This window comes from Macrotis lagotis, chromosome 1 (assembly GCF_037893015.1).
Source record: "Macrotis lagotis isolate mMagLag1 chromosome 1, bilby.v1.9.chrom.fasta, whole genome shotgun sequence".
Lineage (NCBI taxonomy): Eukaryota > Metazoa > Chordata > Mammalia > Peramelemorphia > Peramelidae > Macrotis > Macrotis lagotis.
The window spans coordinates 588,814,148-588,836,168 of NC_133658.1; the positions used below are offsets into that span (position 1 = coordinate 588,814,148).

Consider the following 22,021-nt stretch of genomic DNA (forward strand, 5'->3'; position numbering starts at 1 on the left):
GGATGTACATTTCTAGATACCTAATGGGGAGGGGGACATATTTAGAATCCCTTTGAAGTCACCTGGAAATTGCTGACTGGAAAATAAAATCTTGGGAGTTTATATAGACTAGAGGCCTTGCACATTTTTTTCTGTCTGCTTTGTCCAGTGATGTGGGAAAACATGAAAGGATTGAAAGGACTATTATAAAGGGTCTAATGGAGAGGGTTAAGAAGTCAACTTAAGTTGAAAATGCTTAGGACTAAGAAGATAAAAAGCTAAATGGAAACACTTGGAAGGACATTTGACACAAACTTGGTGAGGGTTACTGGGGCTATGGACAAACCCTAAATAAGTCCAGCAAGGTTCAGGAGAATTAGAAAGATGTGTTTTACAAAAACTTGGAGATGAAATCAGGGCTAAGAATGAGTTGCGATTAGTAACAGTTAAAGATTAATGAGTTAGGTTCCAAATTTGAGTCAAAGTTTAAATTTGGCTATGATTACTAAATTTCAAAATAAGTGTAACACTTAGTGAAAATGCTCACCTATTTAAATGATATTATATACATGTTATATTCATCATAGGTAGATATAAAGATACATTAGGTGACATGCCTAATTGCATCACAAATGGTGGTAAGTTCTCATTGGTTGACATGAACTATAGAAGGCCTAGCTCTTCAGACTATGTCCAAACCAACCTTCTCTTTGTTCCTCAAATCTCTTACCTTTGGGTTTGCTGTCCTCTTTGCCTAAAATGCTTACATTTTTTTAACCAGTGACTTATAGAATTCCTTCTATTTGAAGTCTTACATGTTTCTCCCAACTGATAGTATATATATATATATATATATATATATATATATATATATATATGTACATATATATACATAATATTATATATATGCAGAATATATGATTCTTGAGACCAGGGAGTGTTTCACTTTTTGTCATTATATTTCCAGTCCAATACATAGTAGGTGCTTTATAAAATAAGTGATTATTGTTTGATTGATACAAAGCACCATCCATCCTGGGGAACAATAATCATTCTTTAAGGATAATAGTAAATTCAAGCATGGTGTGATAACAAAAATCATATTTCAAAAGATGAGAATCAATTAAATTGAAGAAGTATAAAAATATGGTAATAAACTAGATTTGGAGCATAAAATAGAAGAAAAGATTCCTCAGGCTCATCTTATCTAACTCAAAGTACACTTGAAGGCACAGTTTTCTCATTCTTCAACTAGTTATAATTGCTTCTTGAATGCCCTTGTGGTACAGGGCCATTTATAATATGTAGGAAGTAAAAGACCAGAGGTCAAACCATTCTTTATTCAGGGTCAAGTGGATTTCTAAACTCTGATCATTGGTTCTGTTGCCTTTTTCTAAGTTTCCAGATTATCAATTCTTTTCTACTTTGACTACTGCAACTTAGTTACCACTTTCCAAATTTTGATTTAATTTCCCTGTCACCTGGGACTTCCACAGAATCTTTATCTTCTTTCTTGACTTTTTGATTTTCAGATTTTGAATTCACAATTAGTCTATGAAAAACCTCTGGCAATTTAGCACTTCAGTTGTTCAGGGACCATATCTCTGTCCAGAATTTTACTGGTCCCAGTCCTCCTACCTGATTTACTAATCTTACTTTGTTCTCATCTATGTTCCATGTTGACAGAATCAAAGATTATTTCTAAATTTTTGTAGCCTGAGAGACTAGAAGATTGCTGATGCCACTGATGAATAGATTAGACTAGGGAAGGTAATTAGATCTGGGGGAGGGGAAGCAAATTAGTTTGGTTTTGGATAAATTGAATTTAAGTCTATGATAGAACATTCAGGTAGAAACACCTAGAATTTCTGGGCTGAAATTAATCTGAGAAATCAGTAAGATATTCTTGAGCATTATCTGCATATAGAGACAGCAGTTGAAACCATGAGAGTTGGTGAGTTTATAAAGGAGTTATTATAGAGAGAGAGAGGTTAGATTTATGAATTAGGGGAATGGATTAGTATTGGGATATAGGAAAGAAAAAGAAAATCCAGTAAATGAGATGGTATCCTAAATTCTTCTTGCAACTCAAGGGTATTTTCCTTGCCCAGGAGCAGTTTCCTAGGGTTTCTTTTCATAAAGGTTTGTCTTGGAATTTCACTCTTCAAGCCATTGGGACAATGCCTGAGAATCTCTCCATCTTTGAGGTTGTGACCCAATGTCTCATATCTTTCCTTAGGTCTCCTTTCTGTCAATTCCAGTCCTAACTCGAGAGAATTTGCTGCAGGTATTAGAATTCCTATGTGAATCTGAGTTCTTTTCTTCTAACATCTCTATTCACTGGTTAGAAGAATTAACAGTATGCTCATTGTATACAAGTAGACTCTAGTTTAATGAATTCCATTTTAATGTCTAGTTCAATATTGGACCTCCCAGCCAATATCCAATACTACCATTAATTTCCAATGTGAATATGCTAACTTCTATTAAATAAACCATTCCGTATAACGGATGTTTTCACAAGCTCTTACCTAATTAGCAATCAATTTTATTTAATGAAAAAGATGTCCTTTTGAAAAAAATAATTCTATTCAAATAGAGTTGAATAGACATATTCTTTCAAAAACAAACTATTTTTCTGAAAATGTTGTGTTAGACTGGGAGAGTTTTGTGAATTGTTTTGTACAACTCATAGAGCTTACCCATCATTAGTACACATAACACTTTGAAGTTTTCCAATAGTTTTGTCTGCATTATCTTTTTTTTTTTTTTTGCTAGGCAAATGGGGTCGAGTGGCTTGGCCAAGGCCACACAGCTAGGTAATTATTCAGTGTCTGAGACCGTATTTGAACCCAGGTGCTCCTGACTCCAGGGCCGGTGCTTTATCCACTATGCCACCTAGCCGCCCCTTGCATTATCTTTTTGTCTTCGTAAAAAACCTGTGAGGGCGCTTCACGCTGGAGGCGCTCGACGGCCCGGGGCGCTGCGAGACGCTGCTGCGGCGCGGCCGAGGTGTTCCCGGCGCTGCGGCCCGGAGGCTTCCAGGCCTACTACCGAGATGAAGATGGGGATCTGATTGCCTTCTCCACTGATGAGGAACTGAGCATGGGGATGAGCTACATTAAGGATGAACTTTTCCGGATTTACATTAAAGAGAAGAAGGAATGCAGGCGGGAGCATCGTCCTCCTTGTGCCCAGGAGATGCCCCCCCCCAAACATGGTGCATCCCAATGTGATCTGTGATGGCTGTAATGGACCAGTGGTGGGGAGTCGCTTCAAGTGTAGCATCTGCCCAGACTACGACCTCTGCAGCACCTGTGAAGGCAAAGGTCTTCACAAAGAGCATAACATGATTGTCTTCTAGAACCCCTTCCACCCCCACCTGCCTGAGTGGTTTTCTCACCGACGTTGGTTGCATAAGATGAGACATGGGGCTTTCCCCCCCTTTTGGGTGGATGCCAGGATGGGGGTTCGTTGATCCTCACCCCATGAATCCAAATGCTCCACAGGCACAAACTGGTGGAACTCCCCCTAATCCAGGAGCAGAACAAGGTCAGATGGCTTCAGCTAGTGCACAACAGGACTCAGACCCCAATGTCACCTTCCTACAGAATGTAGGTGAAAGTGTGGCAGCTGCCCTTAGCCCTCTGGGTATTGATGTTGACATTGATGTAGAACATGGTGGAAAAAGAAGCAAGGTGACTCCATCCTTCTCCCAATCCAACAGTGAGGACAAGAGTAGTCTTCAGTCAAGCAGTTCCTCCAGCAAAAAGCCAAGCAAGCATCCAGACCTCTGAAATGGAAATGATGGCCCTTTCTGAGCAGATGGAGAAGGTAATCGTGGAGTCTTCCATGCAAGTGGATGAGAACCCACTATCCCAAGATCAGGTAGAGGCTGGTAGCAGTTCAGGAGGAGATGATGACTGGACTCACTTGTCTTCAAAAGAAGTGGATCCTTCCACAGGAGAACTGCAGTCCTACAGATGCCAGAAACAGATAGTCTGAACTCCATGCACCACTCTTAAGAGGGGCCCACAGGGCTCAGGGAAGCTGCCCTATACCCACATTTTCCACCAGAAGCAGATCCCTGTTTGATTGAATCCCTCTCCCAGATGCTGTCCATGGTCTTCAGTTAAATTTGTGGAGAACTAATGTTGTCTTTTGCCATATCCAGCACCATTCATTCAATAAACATTATTCAGCCTTTTAAAAAAAAAACCTGTGAGATAAGTACCATGATTATTTTCATTTTACAGGAAATGAGACTGAGAAATGCTAAGCAGCATGCAGGAATACTAAGAATTTGAACCCAGAACTTTCTGACTTTAGAACTAGTCTCAATACGCTTAAAATGAATAGTGATTGATACTAAAAATTGAAAAGGGGGAGGGTAAGCAGGATAATTTTGGAGAAATTACACCATTCTTTCAATGAGTTTAGTTGAGTAGTACAGTGAATAGAGAGTTAGGCCTGGAGTTCAAAAGACCTAAGTTCAAATCTGGTATCAGCTACTTACTAGTTTATGACCCTAGGAACCTGTTTAGCTCAGTTCTTCATCTGTAAAAAGAACTGGAGAAGAAAATAACAAATCACTCTTACTATCTCTGTCAAGAAAACTCCAAATGTGACCTTGAAGAGTTGAAACTGAAAAAGGCTGAATAACTTCATTGAGTCTAATCTTTTTTTCAGAAATAAAAGCACATATTTTAATATAAATACTTTTCTATGTCCTGTGGCTATGAGTCATAAAATACTATAATCTTTGAAGAATTGAGGTTTAGGATTATCCACAGGACAATGAAAAGGTACATAGTGGATAGGAGAAAGCTACAACACAAGACTTACATAGAAACAACATAATCAATGCTATCTGAGAAATATGTTATCTATAAAAAGATGAGCTAGTAATAAAGAAAGAACTGGTATTCTGGTAATAAAGATGACTGCTGGAGAGGTTACATGCTCCATTACTGTCCACACAATGCCAAGTTCTCTGGTAGAAATTTTTTAGAAAATTGAGTGGACCCCCAGTGGTAGACAATGGAAAGACATGGACAATAGTTATGTGAAATGGACAGGCATAGGTGGGTTATGACTTACATTATTGGTGGAAAAAATCTATGTTGATGAAATTACAAATCCAGCAAAGATAAATTACATGTTTCAAATACTTCTTTTTGTCAATCGTGTGCTGTAGAAATCATTCTATAGTTCTTGTTCCTATTTTATGTTTTCATGAAAAATATCCTAGACCATTCTCATGAAGATTTTGTAAAAATGATAAAATACAAATATAAGTCAATAGTGCTTATGTCTTCTTTATTATTTTGGTGATATATACTGTTGTCTAATGTGGTTCTTTTTTCAGCTTCATCTACAAATGCTTTTCAATAACATAAATTAGTTCAATCTTATGCACAGCAGCCTCATTTCTCCCTCAAAGATTTTTCCTTTTTTGGCAGATTTTTGAGGTGACACTGCTTGAAAGCTTCTACCTTCTCCTCTATGTTGTTTTGTGAATGAATTTTACTTCTAAAGTTTCCCTTAGCTATTGTTTTCTCTAATTTTCTCTACTCCCCATTGGATCTCCTTCCTATCTTTGTTTTTCCTGTAACTGATTTGTTCATCATTGTTTAATATCCTGGGCTAGCAATTTTGGATGCATTCCTCTTCCTTTAGCACTGGATAAGAAATAAATAAAAAATGTCACACTGGTTCAATTAGGGGACATGATAGACAAAGCAAAATTTAATCTCATCTAGAGTTTAATTATTTAAGACATGGTTTCCAGACAAGAGGTGATGGTTTCATTGTACTGTACCCTGTTTAGACCCCACTTGAATGTTACATCTTAGGAAAGACTTTGATAAATCAGAAGGCAACCAGAGATGGGCACCTAGAATAGTAAAATGACTTGAGACAGTGTGCTATAGGAAAATTAGTTGAAGCAACTGGAGATAGGCATCTTGTAGAAGATATGTGAAAGATGCCTTTTAATTTGTTGAGCTGTCATATGAAAGATAAATTAGATGTGTTCTTCTTGCCCCTACAGTATGAAACTTTGAGAAAGAGGCATAACTTAAGAATTAAAAATAGGGAAAATTTCAGTGACAAAGTTACCAACAAAGTAGAATAGGTTGCCTCAGGACATAGAGAGAAAAGTTTCTCTGAATTTTTATTTGCCCTGAAAGATTGAAGAAGATATTTTTGTTCTGGTATGAGTGAATCTAGATGATCTCTGATGTCCCTTCCCATTTTTGATGATTTTGAAATTTGAATCATTGAATATTCTATTACATTGACTACCACAACAGATCTAAGCTTGAGTTCTAAAATTTCTCTAGAATGACCTTTCCCCTCTCCAGTCCTTCCCTCATCATTTTTATCCTTCCAGATTGTTTCTCCCTCTAATATCCATTCTACACCTTCTACCAGGCTAAAAAATGTATTACTTTCATCTTATTATTTCCCTTCTAAGAATAAAAAATTCTTTTTGCCTCTCAAATGAAACCTAAACTCCTTTTCATAGCTTTCAAAGCTTTCTATAATTTAACACCTCTCTACATATTTATCCTATTTCTACTCTTTCTCAACTTATATTCAGTCCTACAGAAGACCAGGTATCCTCACTATTCCCTAAACATGTCATTGCCAAACCCATGTTTGTATGTTTTATTCAATCTCTTTCCCACTTTTGAGTTCTCTCCTCTCCATCTTATGCATCCTAACCATCTTTCAAGGATTAGCTGAAGTTCAATCCAGTTCAGTTTTTTTTCTTAATAAACATCATCAGGGGCAGCTAGGTGGTGCAGTGGATAGAGCACTGGCCCTGGAGTTACCTAGCTGTGTGACCTTGAGCAAGTCACTTAATCCCAATTCCTTGTAAAAAAAAGAAAAAATAAATATCATCTATGTGCAGGGCACTGTGCTAGGCACTGGTGTTTCAAAGGTAAAAATTATGGTTTTCCCTGGTAGACTTCTCAGATGAATAGGGGATCATATGCATGTAAATAACTATAATAAATAAGAATATCTTAAGTGAAAAGAGTGGTCTACTGAGGGATGAGAAAATTGGAGAGTAGGAGAGATTAATTCTAGCTAAGGTGAATTGAAACAATGAAATAAGTTATATAACTTCTCTGTGTCTTAGCTTTCTCATCAGAAAATGGGGATATAGTAGCTTCTATCTTGTAGGGTTATTTTCAGGATCATATAACTTAATATATGTCAAATGCTTTACAAACCTTAAAATGCCATATAAATGCTAATTGATAAGGAAGGAAGCAATTTCTTTCATGACCACTGTAGAGCACATTGATCCTTCCCATTTGTGATTTCCTTGTTTTTTTTTTTAGCAATTTCACATCAGTGTTGACTAATATACATTAATTTTGCTGCCCTAATCTGAAAGATGGATCTTTGAGGGAAGAGACAATATTTGACACTTCCACATACACACATAGATCTGTGCATATATGTATATACACAATACACATGTCTTTCCATATATAACACACATAAATAATGATACTGGATACAAATATGGTCCTCAATGAATTGACTTAGAAATTGATTGTCTTCTGGAAATAAACCATCCTTCCTCCAAATTATTTTCAAGTGCTTTAAAAATGGCAGAACCAGACTATGACCAGAAGGTCATGCCAGAAAGTCTCCCTTGTCTTTTTTTCTTACAGCTTTGTCTGGCTTGCTTGCTAATGCTATTATAGTCAAAACAAATGACTTCTCATGTCTTAATTTTAAGCAAGAGATACATAAATTCTTTCACTAGGAGGCAGCTTTCTTTGCATTATTTTTTCCTACCTCCCCCAGGGTAAGAGGGGTTTTCCTGTCTCTTTCTCTTATAAATATCTTGCTGCTGATGAGTTTAATAAGGAAAATAGCTCTGGTGGGATTTCCTTGAGTCAAACTGCTCACAAGACTGCTTTATCTTTTGAAAGATCTTGATGGAGTGAATATAGCCTCTCTCTGGATTACTGAGTCAAGAAAAGAAATAAAAGTTTTCTTTGCTGAATTTAGGTTCTCATATGACTGCATTGACCATGAGCAATGAGGTTGCCTCTATCTCACTGACAGCTGTGGAAGAAAACATTTCTGGACTAATAGCTACCATTTTTAAAAATCACATTTCTTCTTTCAAGACTAATCTTTCTTCTTTTGCCAGAAACTCTTAGCTTCTGCTTTGCAATCATAATCAATTAATAGACAAATATGTAATGGTACTACACTATGGATTGGGCAATATGATGAGAATGTAGAGAAGATAGAATGAATTGGTTTAAATTGTCAGAGATGTTAGATGTGGATTAGTGCTTGGGAAATGAAAGTTGTTATTATGGCAAAGCAAAAAATGACCTTGGAGATTCTAAAGTACACTTATTCCTTTTACACATAAAGAAACTGTGGCTAAACAACTTGACCAAGTCTACTCAGCTGGTTGGGGGGTGGAGTTGGTACTCGATCATATGCCTTGAATTCCAGATAAGTTCTTATTCTGCTTCATTAGGATTTTATTCTTAGGATTCTTCTACTCTTCTATTCTTAGGATTTTAAAAAATAATTTACTATCTCATTTTTAAGTTCATAAAAATAAGTATATACACATATGAATATAAAGACACATACACACACACACACACATGATATAGGGATAGGGACTGAAATAGTGATTTCACGGATATAAAGAGCTTCCTAGTGAGGAAACTTCCTCTATCCCCTTTTAACAGCCCAGATCAGAAACTTCTTTGTAGCTCAGTCTTAGAGAGTGGTTTGGTCTGCAGAGTTTTAATTGACTAGTACAAGTGTGACGTGGCCAGTAAGTGTGAGAAGCAGGACTTAAAGCTTAGATATTCCTAGTTCTGGGGCCACTACACTGGTTATCCTATAAATGTCTATGTAAGTGCTCCTATGTGTATGTATACTCAACCCAGGGCTCAAGCACTTAAGACTTTTTTCATTGATAAAAGACTGATTTTTGATGCTCTCTTCGTCTCTGTCTCTCTGTGTATGTATATATACATGTATACAATTTAGCTATAATCTATATTTTTATCATTCTGTTTTTCTGTCTGCTATGTTTGTCTATATATCCATCTATTTATCTGTCTCTTGATGTTTGTCTCTCTCTCTCTCTCTCTCTCTCTCTCTCTCTCTCTCTCTCTCTTGCTCTTTCCTCATATTCTTGCTCTTGCTCTCTTTCTCTGTCACTCTCTCATTCCACCCTGAAGAAACTTATATAAAGGAACCTTCATTTGGAAAGTATGATTAAAATCATCACAGTAAGATATTAACCTTAACAAGATAACAATGTAATAGTTCCTGCAAGGTGGGTATAGATTCAAGAAGCAATTAAATAATTCTTCCTCTTCATAACCCTGTGACATGTTGTTGGGAGTGGAATAGAAAATAAATAAAATTCATAGTCCCTTTCCTTATTGACTCTGTCAGGATAGGATTTTACCTATATGGCTTTTAGCAAGTCATTTAAAAATTTTAAACCACAGTTTCTTAACTAGAGTGATTAGATCACAAATGTTTCTTTGGGATCAAAACATTTTATGATCATTTAAAAGATGGTTTGTGAGCACTTAGAAAATATCATGGTTATGCCAAACTAATGAAACTTAGATTTCTTATTGAATTGTTAGACTTATAGAGTAAGTGCATATAATAGATATTCTATATTTTGAATTCATCAAAATATCTGACAAATTCTATCACATTGTGAACAAGATAGAGAAATATGAATTGTCTAGTGGTGTAATTATATGAATTTGAGGCATTTATGGGGCACAGTGAATAGAACACTATCTTGGAGTCAGGAAGACCATAGTTAAGATCCAGCCTCAGACAATTACTGTGTATCCCTGGACAAGTCACTTAACCTGTCTACCTCAATTTCTTCATTTGTAAGATGAGGATAATAGTAGTCCCTTATTCATAGGGCTATTGTAGAAAAGTACTTATCACAGCACCTAGAACATAGTAGGTGATTAACAAATACTAGTTACCTCCCTCTTACCCTTCACAATTAATTGGAAAAGTATACTTGAAAAGTATTGTTCAATGGATCAGTCAACTTAGATTAAAGTCTCTATTGAATATCATTATTTTCTGTCCTCTCAACATTTTGTTTTTGTCAACAATTTGAATAACAGAATAAATACCCTGGTTATCAAATTTGTGGATTAAAAAAAGATGAGAAAGTATTATCATGATAAAAAGCAGGATTCAAAATGAGCTCATTCTTTTATTCATCAAAAAATTTATCTTACATTATGTCTAAGTCACTCGATTGAAAATGACAGAGCTCAAAGCAAAGCAAAAAGAAACAGCATGGATGAATGTGAATTCCTACATATAGCTTTAAAGAATCATTTTCACATTCATAGAATATGAAATTTTAGTTTGATAATATTTTCTATGTAAAAGATATTGGTCTTCAATTGAGCATAGGTCAACATGAGTTAATAGCACAAAGTAGATTCTCTTAAAGCTAATGTGATTTGCCAATGCTTGGAGAATATGTGATTTCATAGAGAAGAAAATCCTCTTATTCACTTATAGACTAAATCTTTGTAGGATTTTTGAGAACTTCTGTGGCCAAAAAGCCCTGTAGTGAACTTGATGATCATCCTTTCTGAACTTAGCTTGACTGGTCTTTCAATGAGGAGTTGCATTAAAGCACCCTTTAAGTTAACCATATCTGAGGTCTTTCCATGGCTGAAGAAACAGATTGAACTTTTATTTACCTGGTATGACCTTCAAGAATTCAGAATTCTCTCCATGTCATGATAGGACATCAAAGTACATCTGCTTAAGGTTATGGGAGTACAATGGCTGAATTAACAGAGAAAGATAAGAGCATGATCAAGGCAAATAATAGCTTTATTCTTAGCCAAACTAAATTTGTCATATCATATATATATATATATATATATATATATATATATATATACATATATCTGTATATATGTATATATGTCTTGTCAAATTTAAGAGAAACTATGGCAACGCTAATTTATATAAAAGATGATGGACATGATGAAAGGCATGGAGATCACACTATGAAGACTGAATGTGAATCCATAGAAGAGAAAACCAAATGAGGGATGTGGCAGGTTATTGATGCTGTTGTTCTAGATGTATCTGACAGGAATCCATTCGGGGTTTTCTTATCAAAGATAGTGGAATGGTTTGCCATTTCTTTCTCCAGCTTATTTAATAGATGAAGAAACTGAGGCAAACAGAGTTAACTGACTTGCTCAGGGCCACATAGATAATAAGTATTTGAGGCTCAGGAAAAGGAATCTTCTTAACTCCAAGCACGGCACTTCATCCATGTGCTACCCAGCTGTCTCAGCTAGGGATATAGCAGCTATCTTCATATAATTGAAATGTTATATGAAAAATTTTGAATATCTTATCTGTGTTGCTCCAGAAATAATAATAATAATAATAATAATAAATAATATGAAAATTACAGGGACATATGTTTATGTACTAATGTGTATAAGTATATAATGTATATGCATGCATACAAATGTCTCACACATGTATTACATACACAATACATAAACATGTATTGTATGCATATGCAAATGTTTTATATATGTGTGCCTATGTGTGTGTGTGTGTGTGTGTGTATACATCTATCTATATTAATTATTAGGGCTCTATCCTAATCATTTCTATCCATCTGAAGAAGGATGGTATAATGCAGAAGGCATTGAGGGCTCTATCACTGTGTTTCAATAGAGGCTTGATGACCATGTGTTGGGGAAATTGTAGAGGGGAATCTTGCCATGAATTAAGAGGTGAACCTAGAAAACATCTAAGATTCCTTTATATTTTAAGATTTTGACATTTGAGAAGCTCATCAATTTGAATTATTCTCAATCTTGTTTTCTCTTTCTCACTTAGCCATTCTACTTAGTCTTCCTTCACATGGTACTCTGCCTCTATCAATATCTGACTTTGAGCCAATTATTTTCATCTCTCTGGTCCTCAATTTCTTTTTTTTAAAAATTAATTAATTAATTAATTTATTTTCATCCATTTGTACATGCATATTTCCAAGTTACAAAATTTCCCTCCACCCTCCCTTCCCACCTCCCTCCCCTCAGCAGGGAACAATCAGGTTAGCATTTTACATTCATATGTATTTTGTTAGACATATTTACAAATTAGTAATTTTTAGCATGAGGAATTAGGGTAAAGGGAAAGTGATACATAAGAGATAATTTTTATAAAGTGTTTATCAGATTCAGAAGGGTTGGGGGGTTTTTTCAGTGTCTTTTGTTTTGTTTTTCTTCCTCTGAAGAAATATGGGGATAATATAGTCCATAACCAGTCAAATACAGTTGTCAAATACAGCTTTCTGGACTCTTGAGAGGAGTTGCTTCCATCGAGGTCGTTCATCTCATAATGTTGCTGATGTGTACATTGTTCTCTTGGCTCTACTCCTTTTGCTCAGCATCAGATCCCTTAAGTCATTCCATGCTTCTCTAGAGTTTGTCCATTTTTGGTTTCTTATAGAACAATAATATTCTGTAGTTTTCATGTACCATAACCTATTTAGCCATTCCCCAATTGAGGGGCATCTTCTCAATTTCCAATTCTTTGCCATCTGGTCCTCAATTTCCTCATCTGAAAAATCAAGATATTGAACTCTACTACCTTCCAACTCTATATCTATGATACATATATTTCTTTCTTTCTTTCTTTTTTTGGCAAGGCAATGGGGTTAAATGATTGCACCATTTAAGCTGCCCCCTGATATTTCTTAAACTCCTCTTACTCCCTTGATTGTCTCAGTTGTCTTTATCTGGAGCATTGTTGGTTCTGAAAGTTTTGTGGAACCTTCTTGAGGTCCCACATCATTATTTTATTTTATTTGTTTTTAGGTTTTTGTAAGGCAATGGGATTAAGTGGCTTGTCCAAGGCCACACAGCTAAGTGATTATTAAGTGTCTGAGGTCAGATTTGAACTCAGGTACTCCTGACTGTACTCCTGACTCCAGGGCTGTTGCTCTATCCACCGCGCCACCTAGCCAACCCCCACATCTTTAACTAAGGACAGCACTCTTTGCACAAATTCAAAATTGTTTTTTCACTTGGATCTTAGGAACATTAGTCTAGAACTTGCCTATGACTGGCTTCAGGAGCAAGTAGAGATGGCAAATAATCTATCCTCTATCTCCAGAGCCAGGATTCTTTCTACTGACCATACTCTCTTAGAAAGGACAATGTTTCAGTTTCATTTCTAATAATCTTGCTGAGAATGTTGATTTGTTTTGGGGACCTTTTTAGAGGTATAGAGATATAGTCAAACCAAGTTGCTTTTGCTATAACAGGTCTTAATTTTCTCTCTTTTTTTCCCTGGGGAGAAGTGATATTCCTCCATGTAGAAAACCAAGGTCTATCAGTACCTGTAATACTTTCTGAAGTCCTGTTTGTTGAATTTTTTTTATTTTTATTCTACAAATTAACCCATTTATTGTTGGACTATGGGCTATAGATAATGGCTAAGGAGAAGATTTTACTGGTCTTTCAATTCCTTCAGTCTTCTGATGGCAGATTTGACTGTGACTGCAGAGGTAGTGTTGTATGGCCATATACCACCAGCTACTGTTTTCATACAGGATCCACAATGCCAGATATCCATAGCCCATCTCTTCATTTTGGTCTTGCCACAGAAGGAGCAGGTATACTTGGCATGCTGGCTGATTTCAATTTTTTTCACCATTTTTCTGAGGGATGTGCCATAACGTGTTCCATATATACCATCAAATTCTGACCTTCTTTGTACATTTAGCCATGTCACCAGGTGCAAAGTCAAATAAGATCCAAGAAATGGTACCTAAAATGGTCAGAAGAATGGAAGGGCTGCCAAGTTAGATGTGTGATTTGGAAAGATGAAGATGAAAAGGAGTAAAATTTGTAAAATTATGAAGGAGAATAAGAGGAAATTTGATTAATGCTTTTTCTGCACCAGACTCATATGTGATGAAATGTGATTGCATTGTAATAGGAAACTCCTAGTGAGAAAAATTATAATACCAGAACAAGATGGCATCTTGTGCTGCCACTTAGTGTGTTAGAGTTGCTTTGGGTTCGGTGATGTTGGGTGATTTGCCAAGCACCACATGACCCTTATATATCCAAGGTAGTGTTTGAACCCAGGTTTTCCTGACTCTAGTTCTTTATCCACTGTATCATGGTGCCTCTGCTAAACACATACCAATCAGAAACTTGGATTTATTTATAATCTTATTTAGCTTGAAAGAGGTTAAATGTGTGGAAAATAAAATTTTTTTTTATGTAACAGTTAATTACCTTATGGAATTTATACTCCCAGAGATAGCATAAGCTGAAAGTACATGTATCTAAAAATTTTTTTTCTTAAATTTTTGATCGACAGATTAATAAGGGATTATGATAAGAAAATTCCCATATTTTAACTCATTAGAGATATTAAGTACCAGGGACAAGAAAATATATTGGATAAAGGTAGTGGTTTATAATATAAAAAGTGAAAAAATAGAATTCCCACCACCATCATCAATATTGTCATTATTGTTGTAACAAGTAGCAACTATTCAAATCCGACCTCAGACACTTAATAATTACCTAGCTGTGTGGCTTTGGGCAAGCCACTTAACCCCGTTGCCTTGAAAAATCTAAAACAAACAAACAAACAAATAAAAACAACAACAACCAAGTAGCAACTACAACAAGAGACTGGATGGCTTAGTGAACGGAGTCAGATTCAGAGTCTGAACTGCCTATGTTCAAGTCTAGCCTCAGTCTTGTACAGAGCTCTAAAAGTCTTGGGACAGTTTTAAGATTTAGTAGCTTAAAACAGGAATACTCTCTGGAACTGTATGGCACTGGATCAATCACTTAACTTTTCGGTGAACTTTCAAAGACTGCAATGAGTATGATGTTATGAACTTTTTAAGACTGACTCTAAGTTTCTGGTAGTGCTGATTTGTATAGGAAAAGAGAATTTCCTTCTCAGGAGTTTATGATATCACTGAAATCATAGTTCAAGATAGGACAAGATAAAAAATCCATCACCACCACTACCACAGTCTTTCTTCAGTATAGTAATTTTAACTATTCTACTGAATGGAATAAACCACCAGACTTACAGTCATAGACTTTGAGTTTGAATCTTAGTTTTGCCATTAACTGCTTATATTGAGAGTAATCTTTTATAAGTCACTTCTCTTCTTTAAAGTTTAGTTTCTTTAACCATAACATGAAAGGTAGGTATTAGAGAATCCATAAAGTCTATTCTGATTTTAAATCCTAAGAACCTATTAGGTTCATGGTCAGTGATCCCACATTTTCTTATGTATATTTACCAATGTGTTTATTTTTTTATGAGACCAGTTGATATGTACATTTAAGGTTCCATTTTTATAGAAGAAGCTAGGTTGGTGCAGCAGATAGAGTCAAGTCAAGAAGATCTGACTTCAAATCTGGCCTTAGATACTAGCTGTTTGACCTTGGACAAGCTTCTGAAACTCTTATTTACTTAAGTTTCCTGGTCTGTGAAATCATATAACCTATAATAATATCACCTGCTTGCATAGGTTAGTTACTGTGAGGATCAGACAGGATAATATTTGTAAAGTTCTTAGCATGTTACCTGCTACACAGAGATTCTATGAACTAACTTTTGTTTATTATTATTATTATCATTATCATTATCATTATCATCATCAACAGTGAAAGTCACATCTGGCATCCGTCAGTACCTTGATAAAGGTGTTCTTTAAAATGACAGATTATACATTTTGACTATTGGCTTTACCTTGAATCACTATTAGCCTTTTTGGATGGAAGTCAACTTGTCCTTATCGACATAAAGTTTGTCTCTTTGGTTTAGAAATTCCTACAGTATTATAATTATTTAATCTAGCAGGTCAAACTATGCTTCTCTCTTTCAACTTCCATCTGCCAGTCTCTATTCTTCCTGTGGCATCTATAATCTAGTACTCCTATCTCCTTTTACTAATCCTTTCAATTAGTTTCTAAGATGCAATTATATGGGGTGGCTAGGTGGAGCAGTGGATAGAGCACTGGCCTTGGAGTCAGGAGTACCTGAGTTCACATCTGGCCTCAGACACTTAATAATTACCTAGCTGTGTGGCCTTGGGCCACTTACCCCATTGCCTTGCAAAAACTAAAAAAAAAAAAAGATGCAATTATACAAGGCTGTCACTTCCATTCTCAGTTGCCTTTTTTTAGATGTCTAGAATCTGCCTTGGAACATTTGTGAACTCTCTCTTGCTTTTCTGACACTTCTCACAAGAGTTTGCTGTCTGATTTGGTGGATCAACTATTGTGTCACCATCATTTTTCTTAAACTTACCATGAAATTCCCTCTTGCCCAATCTAGCAGGATCTTTGTTGATTCAGCTCTAGTGCTATCCCATACTTATTAGCTCTCTTGAACTTATAAATTTCAGCTCCTTCCATTTTGAAACTTTTAGTGCCAAGAACTTGATGTTGTTGCAGGTTACAAAAATTTATTCATAGCCTCTTGATTCTCAATTCTTGATGTATCCAAATCCTTCCTTGTATTAATAAGATCCTTTTACCAGATCAGAAAGTAAACATTTTAAAATTATGATTTTAATCAAATCAAATGCACTCAGATTCTATTCAGTTGTAGAGCTGAAAGAGGAAATGAATATCATCTGGATCATACATCTTAAAAGATCAGACATCTCCTATTGGATTGACTCTAATGGGGAGTCCATGTGAAATACTGTTTCTAGAAGGGGAAACATTTTTTCCTTTTAAGAAATATTTTTTATTATTTCTTTTTATCATTTTTAAAAAAAAATTTATTCATTTTGAGTTTTACAATTTCCCCCCTATTCTTGCTACTCTCCCTCCACCCCCACACAGAAGATAGTCTGTTATGGTATACAGTTATCTAAGTTGAATATGATGAGAGAGAAATCATATCCTTAAGGAATAAAAATAAAGTATAAGAGATATAAAATTACATAATAAGATAACATTTCCTCCCAAAATTGAAGGTCTTTGTTCAAACTCCACAATTCTTTCTCTGGATACAGATGGTATTCTCCATTGCAGATAGCCCAAAATTGTCCCTGATTGTTGCACTGATGGAATGATCAAGTCTATCAAAGCTGATCGTCATCCCCATGTTGCTGTTAGGTGCATAGTGTTTTTCTGGTTCTGTTCATCTTGCTCAGCATCAGTTCATGCAAATCCTTCCATTCTTCCCTGAATTCCCATCCCTCCTGGTTTCTAATAGAACAATAGTGTTCCATGACATACATATACCACAATTTTCTAAGCCATTCCCCAACTGAAGGACAGTCACTTAATTTCCAATTCTTTGCCATCACAAACAGGGCTGCTATGAATATTTTTGTACAAGTGATGTTTTTACCCTTTTTCATAATCTCTTCACCCAGTAGTAGTATTTCTGGATCAAAGGGTATACACATTTTTGTTGGCCTTTGGGCATAATTCCAAATTGCTCTCCAGAAAGGTTGGATGAGTTCACAGATCCACCAACAATGTATTAGTGTTCCAGATTCCCCACATCCCTTCCAGCATTGATCATTGTCCTTTCTGATCATATTGGCTAGTCTGAGAGGTGTGAGGTGGCACCTCAAAGATGCTTTAATTTGCATTTCTCTAATAAGTAGTGATTTAGAGCAATTTTTCATATGACTTTGGATCACTTTGATTTCCTCATCAGTAAATTTCCTTTTCATATCCTTTGACCATTTGTCAATTGGGGAATGGCTTGTTTTTTTGAAAATTTGACTCAGTTCTCTGTATATTTTAGAAATGAGTCCTTTGTCAGAAATACCAGTTATAAAAATTGTTTCCCCGTTTACTACATTCCTTTTGATCTTGGTTACAGTGGTTTTGTCTATGCAAAAGCTTTTTAATTTAATGTAATCAAAATTATTTAGTTTGAGAGGTGGCTAGGTGGCACAGTGGATTGAGCACTGGCCCTGGAGTCAGGAGTACCTGAGTTCAAATCCAACTTCAGACACTTAATAATTACCTAGCTGCATGGCCTTGGGCAAGCTGCTTAACCCCATTTACCTTGCAAAAAAAATTATCTAGTTTGTTTTTAATTATGTTCTCCATCTCTTCCTTGGTCGTAAACTGTTTCCCTTTCCATAAATCTGGCATGTACACTACTCCTTGATCTTCTAGTTTGCTTATAATATTGTTTTTTATGTCAAAAGCCTGTATCCATTTTGATCTTATCTTGGTATAGGGTATGAGGTGTTGGTGTAATCCAAGTTTCTTCCATACTAACTTCCAATTTTCCCAGTTTCTAAGAAAGAGAGTTTTTATCCCAAAAGTTGGACTCTTTGGGTTTATCAAATAGCAGATTACTTATAATCATTTCCTGCTATTGTACCTAGTCTATTCCACTGATCCACCACTCTATTTCTTAGCCAATACCAGACAGTTTTGATGACTGATGCTTTATAATATAATTTTAGATATGGTAAGGTATTTTTTAACATTCTTAAAAAAATTTGTTTTAAATTTTTTCCCTCCCTCCCAGGTCTCCCCCCAATCAATGAGAAAGCAAACAAAATATCAATTATACATGTGAAATCAAGCAGAACACATTTCCATATTAGTCATATCATGAAAAAAAAGGCCAGGAAAAATAAAGTGAAAAAAACTATACTTCAATTTGAATTACAAGTTAATCAGTTTGTTTTTCCCTGAAGGTGAATACCATTCTTTATGATAAGTCCCATTGGAGTTGCCTTGGCTCATTTTATTGATCAGAGTAGTTGTCTTTCATGATTGATCATCATTATAATGTTGCTAATGATCTTCTAGTTTTGCTCACTTTATTCTGTATCTATTCATATAGGTCTTCCCATGTTTTTCTGAAACAACCTCCTTGTCATTTCTTAAAGAACAATAGTTCTCCATCAAAATCATGCATGACAACCTCCTTAGTCATTCCTTCATTGATGGGCATGCCCTCAATGTTCAATTCTCTGTGATCACAAAAAGAAATATTATTAATATTTTTGTATGTATAGGTCCTTATCCTTTGCCTTGGTCTCTTAGAGGTTTAGACAAATTAGTGGTATTGCTGAGTCAAAGGCTGTATACAATTTTACAGTCCTTTGGAAATAATTTCAAATTGTTAGATTCTGGTATCTAATCCATTCTATTATCCATTTCCATTTGATAGATGAAATCATCCCATTCACATTCTACTACTACTACTACTACTACTACTACTACTACTACTACTACTACTACTACTACTATTACTACGATGATCAGATTCCATCATAGTTCTGACCATCACAATCAAAGATGGAAGTTCTGAAAGGAAAAATCATACTGACAATTAACCTATTCACATTCACAGTTATAATTACAAACTGTGAATTTTCCTTTGTCCTTTTTTCTTTTATTTATCCTTCTTTCTCTTCAAGAGAAAGACTTTTCAAAACTTGCCTCTGACCACTGCCTCCTTTAATCTACCCTCCCTTTCATATTCCTCCCTTTCTCTTATCCCCTTCCACTCCTAATTCTCTATTAAATTTTATATCCAATTAGATACAGGCATATATATATGTATATGTGTGTGCACATATATATTCATGTATGTATGTATGTATGTATACACATATATATCTTCTCTCTTTGAACCTATTCCAGTAAGTGTGAGGTTTAAATTTCTTTCTTTCTTTTTCCAACTACATGTAACAGAAAGTTTCAAAGAAATGTATGATCACCTGGTGAGAGTGAAGGATAGCTGGTGGACTGCTAGCATATTAATCTCAAATGAGAATTTAAAGACCCCCCCAGTACACTGGGGAGGCCTCTATGATAACCTAAGGAGAACACATAAGAATTACATATATGGTATACAGCCATAGATGGATGGAGATGTACATATTAGAAGGAATGCTCATATCAATGAGAAATCAAATCCATTTAAATATGTGAGCACTTTTAATACATAATCTCAATGCATTCTCATAATAATTCTACAATTGAACAACTCCAGGGATTTTTTTAAATATTCATTTTACATATTAGAAACCATTTCAGAGAAATTGACTACACTGTTATACATCAGCATAATTCTTCTGACCATGTTTCTTGGATTTTTTTTCCAGTCTAATACCTTACATTAGAGTATTACTGGAGAGCTAAAATGAGAGTGAAAGCATCAATAGTCAAATCACTTACTCTGTCTAAGCCTCTGTTTTCTTGAATGTATGATGAAGGTATTATATGATATTGATTTATCTAGATCTAAAGCTGGAGGGGATCTCAGAAGCCATTTTGCCAAAAACTTTCCATTTTTAAGTGAGGGAATTGAGATCCAGGTAGATTAAGCAACTTGCCCTAGGGCATCCAGTCAGTAAATATAGGAAGTAAGATTTGAATAGAAGTCATTACAGTTTTTACTTCTAAATCTATGATTGTATATGTGTAAAATATAATTATTGATTTTTTTTGTAAGTGCATTCTTTGCAGCTTGTATGATAATAACTTACATCTTTTCTTCTCCAACCAGTTCCACCCTTAATCCTGGGTACCAAAATAGAGTTTGAGCCAGACAAAGGAGTTAGATTTCCAAGATAGATCTATCTTGCTCATTGCAGACCAATAATTCACATGTGGACAGTTCATGAGGTTTTCTCTACTTAATAGGGTAGTTGCCTTAAGATACATCATTAGTGTATAATATTTGGGGCCTGAGCAGCTGTTAGATCCTCATGATATTGAGAAATATTAGAGTTCAATATAATGGGAACACAGAACCCAGCTGCTCTCCCTTGTTGAACTGCTTTCTGCTTTCAAGGTCTTCAGCTCTTCTCGGCTTCACATTAAGTAGACCAAAGTGAATGAATTAAGACATATGTCAACTTGAGGATAACCTTATGAAAAGCAGGCCTGGAAATGTTCATACTATTCAGTTGGCGAGTGTCCTTTCTCTTTGAGCAAAATCACAAGCCCCAGAACAGAATAGACAGCAATAACAACACTTTAGATATGTCTATAAATTGCTTAAATATTATTGAATTTTACATTTCTCTCCCAATTTATATCACTTCTGCACAACTCTGGTAAATGTTCTATGTTGTCCTGTGTATTAAGTTCCCTTAATTGATACATATTTCTCAAATGCTTGGTAAGAGTTTCAGTTGTTTGTTGAGAAGTTTGCCTTTATAAGCTACATGCATTCAGGTGAGCACTGAGTACTTTTTCAAGTATAATTAACTTTTATAGCACTTCTGGAATAATGGGTCCTATATGAAGTTATCTTTGGTGAAGCTTAGAAAAACCTGTAAGATGATATCCAAGTAAATAATGAACCTGGGTAATAGTGTCTCATTGGATATTAAATATGAGAAGAGTTCATATTTCAGTGTTTACATTATTTCTCATCCCTCTTTTGGTTTTAAATAGCAAGGCAGGGGGTTACTATAGAATCTATAAATTGTGAAATCATTGAATGGAATGAGTATTGGATGTTGAATAAGAAAAACCTTAGCTTTACTTCCAACTCTCTACTCACTGATTATGAGGCATTGAAAAAAAATATGATTATTCTCATGATACTAAACTCAGAAAATTATGATAAAACAAAAGAATGAATGTGAAAATACTTTGTAAACTGACCCTGAAAAGAAAACTTTTTCTTGTTACTAATATTAAAAATATATAACAAATATAGATAGAATTCTGGACAGAGTCAGGAAGACCTGTTTTCAGTCCTGCCTCAGATACTTACTACCTAAGGACTCTGAATAAGTCACTCACCTTTAAAATGAAGGTATTGGACTTGAACATCTCTGATATGCCTTTCAGCTCTAAATATATGACCCTCACATTCTATTATGTGTGAAGCACTGAACACAGAAACACACAAATATGGTGGAGGTCCTGTCCTCAAGTAACTTTCACTGAAATATCAGGGAATATCACATGTACAAAAATAGTGTATAAAGTGGAAA

The 22,021-nt window shown here is 35.3% G+C and overlaps 1 pseudogene; it reads left to right on the forward strand.

Moving 5' to 3' along the window:
* The first annotated feature begins 1,923 nt into the window (after positions 1-1,923).
* Positions 1,924-4,115, forward strand: LOC141505603 (sequestosome-1 pseudogene; annotated as a pseudogene).
* Positions 4,116-22,021: the final 17,906 nt, after the last annotated feature.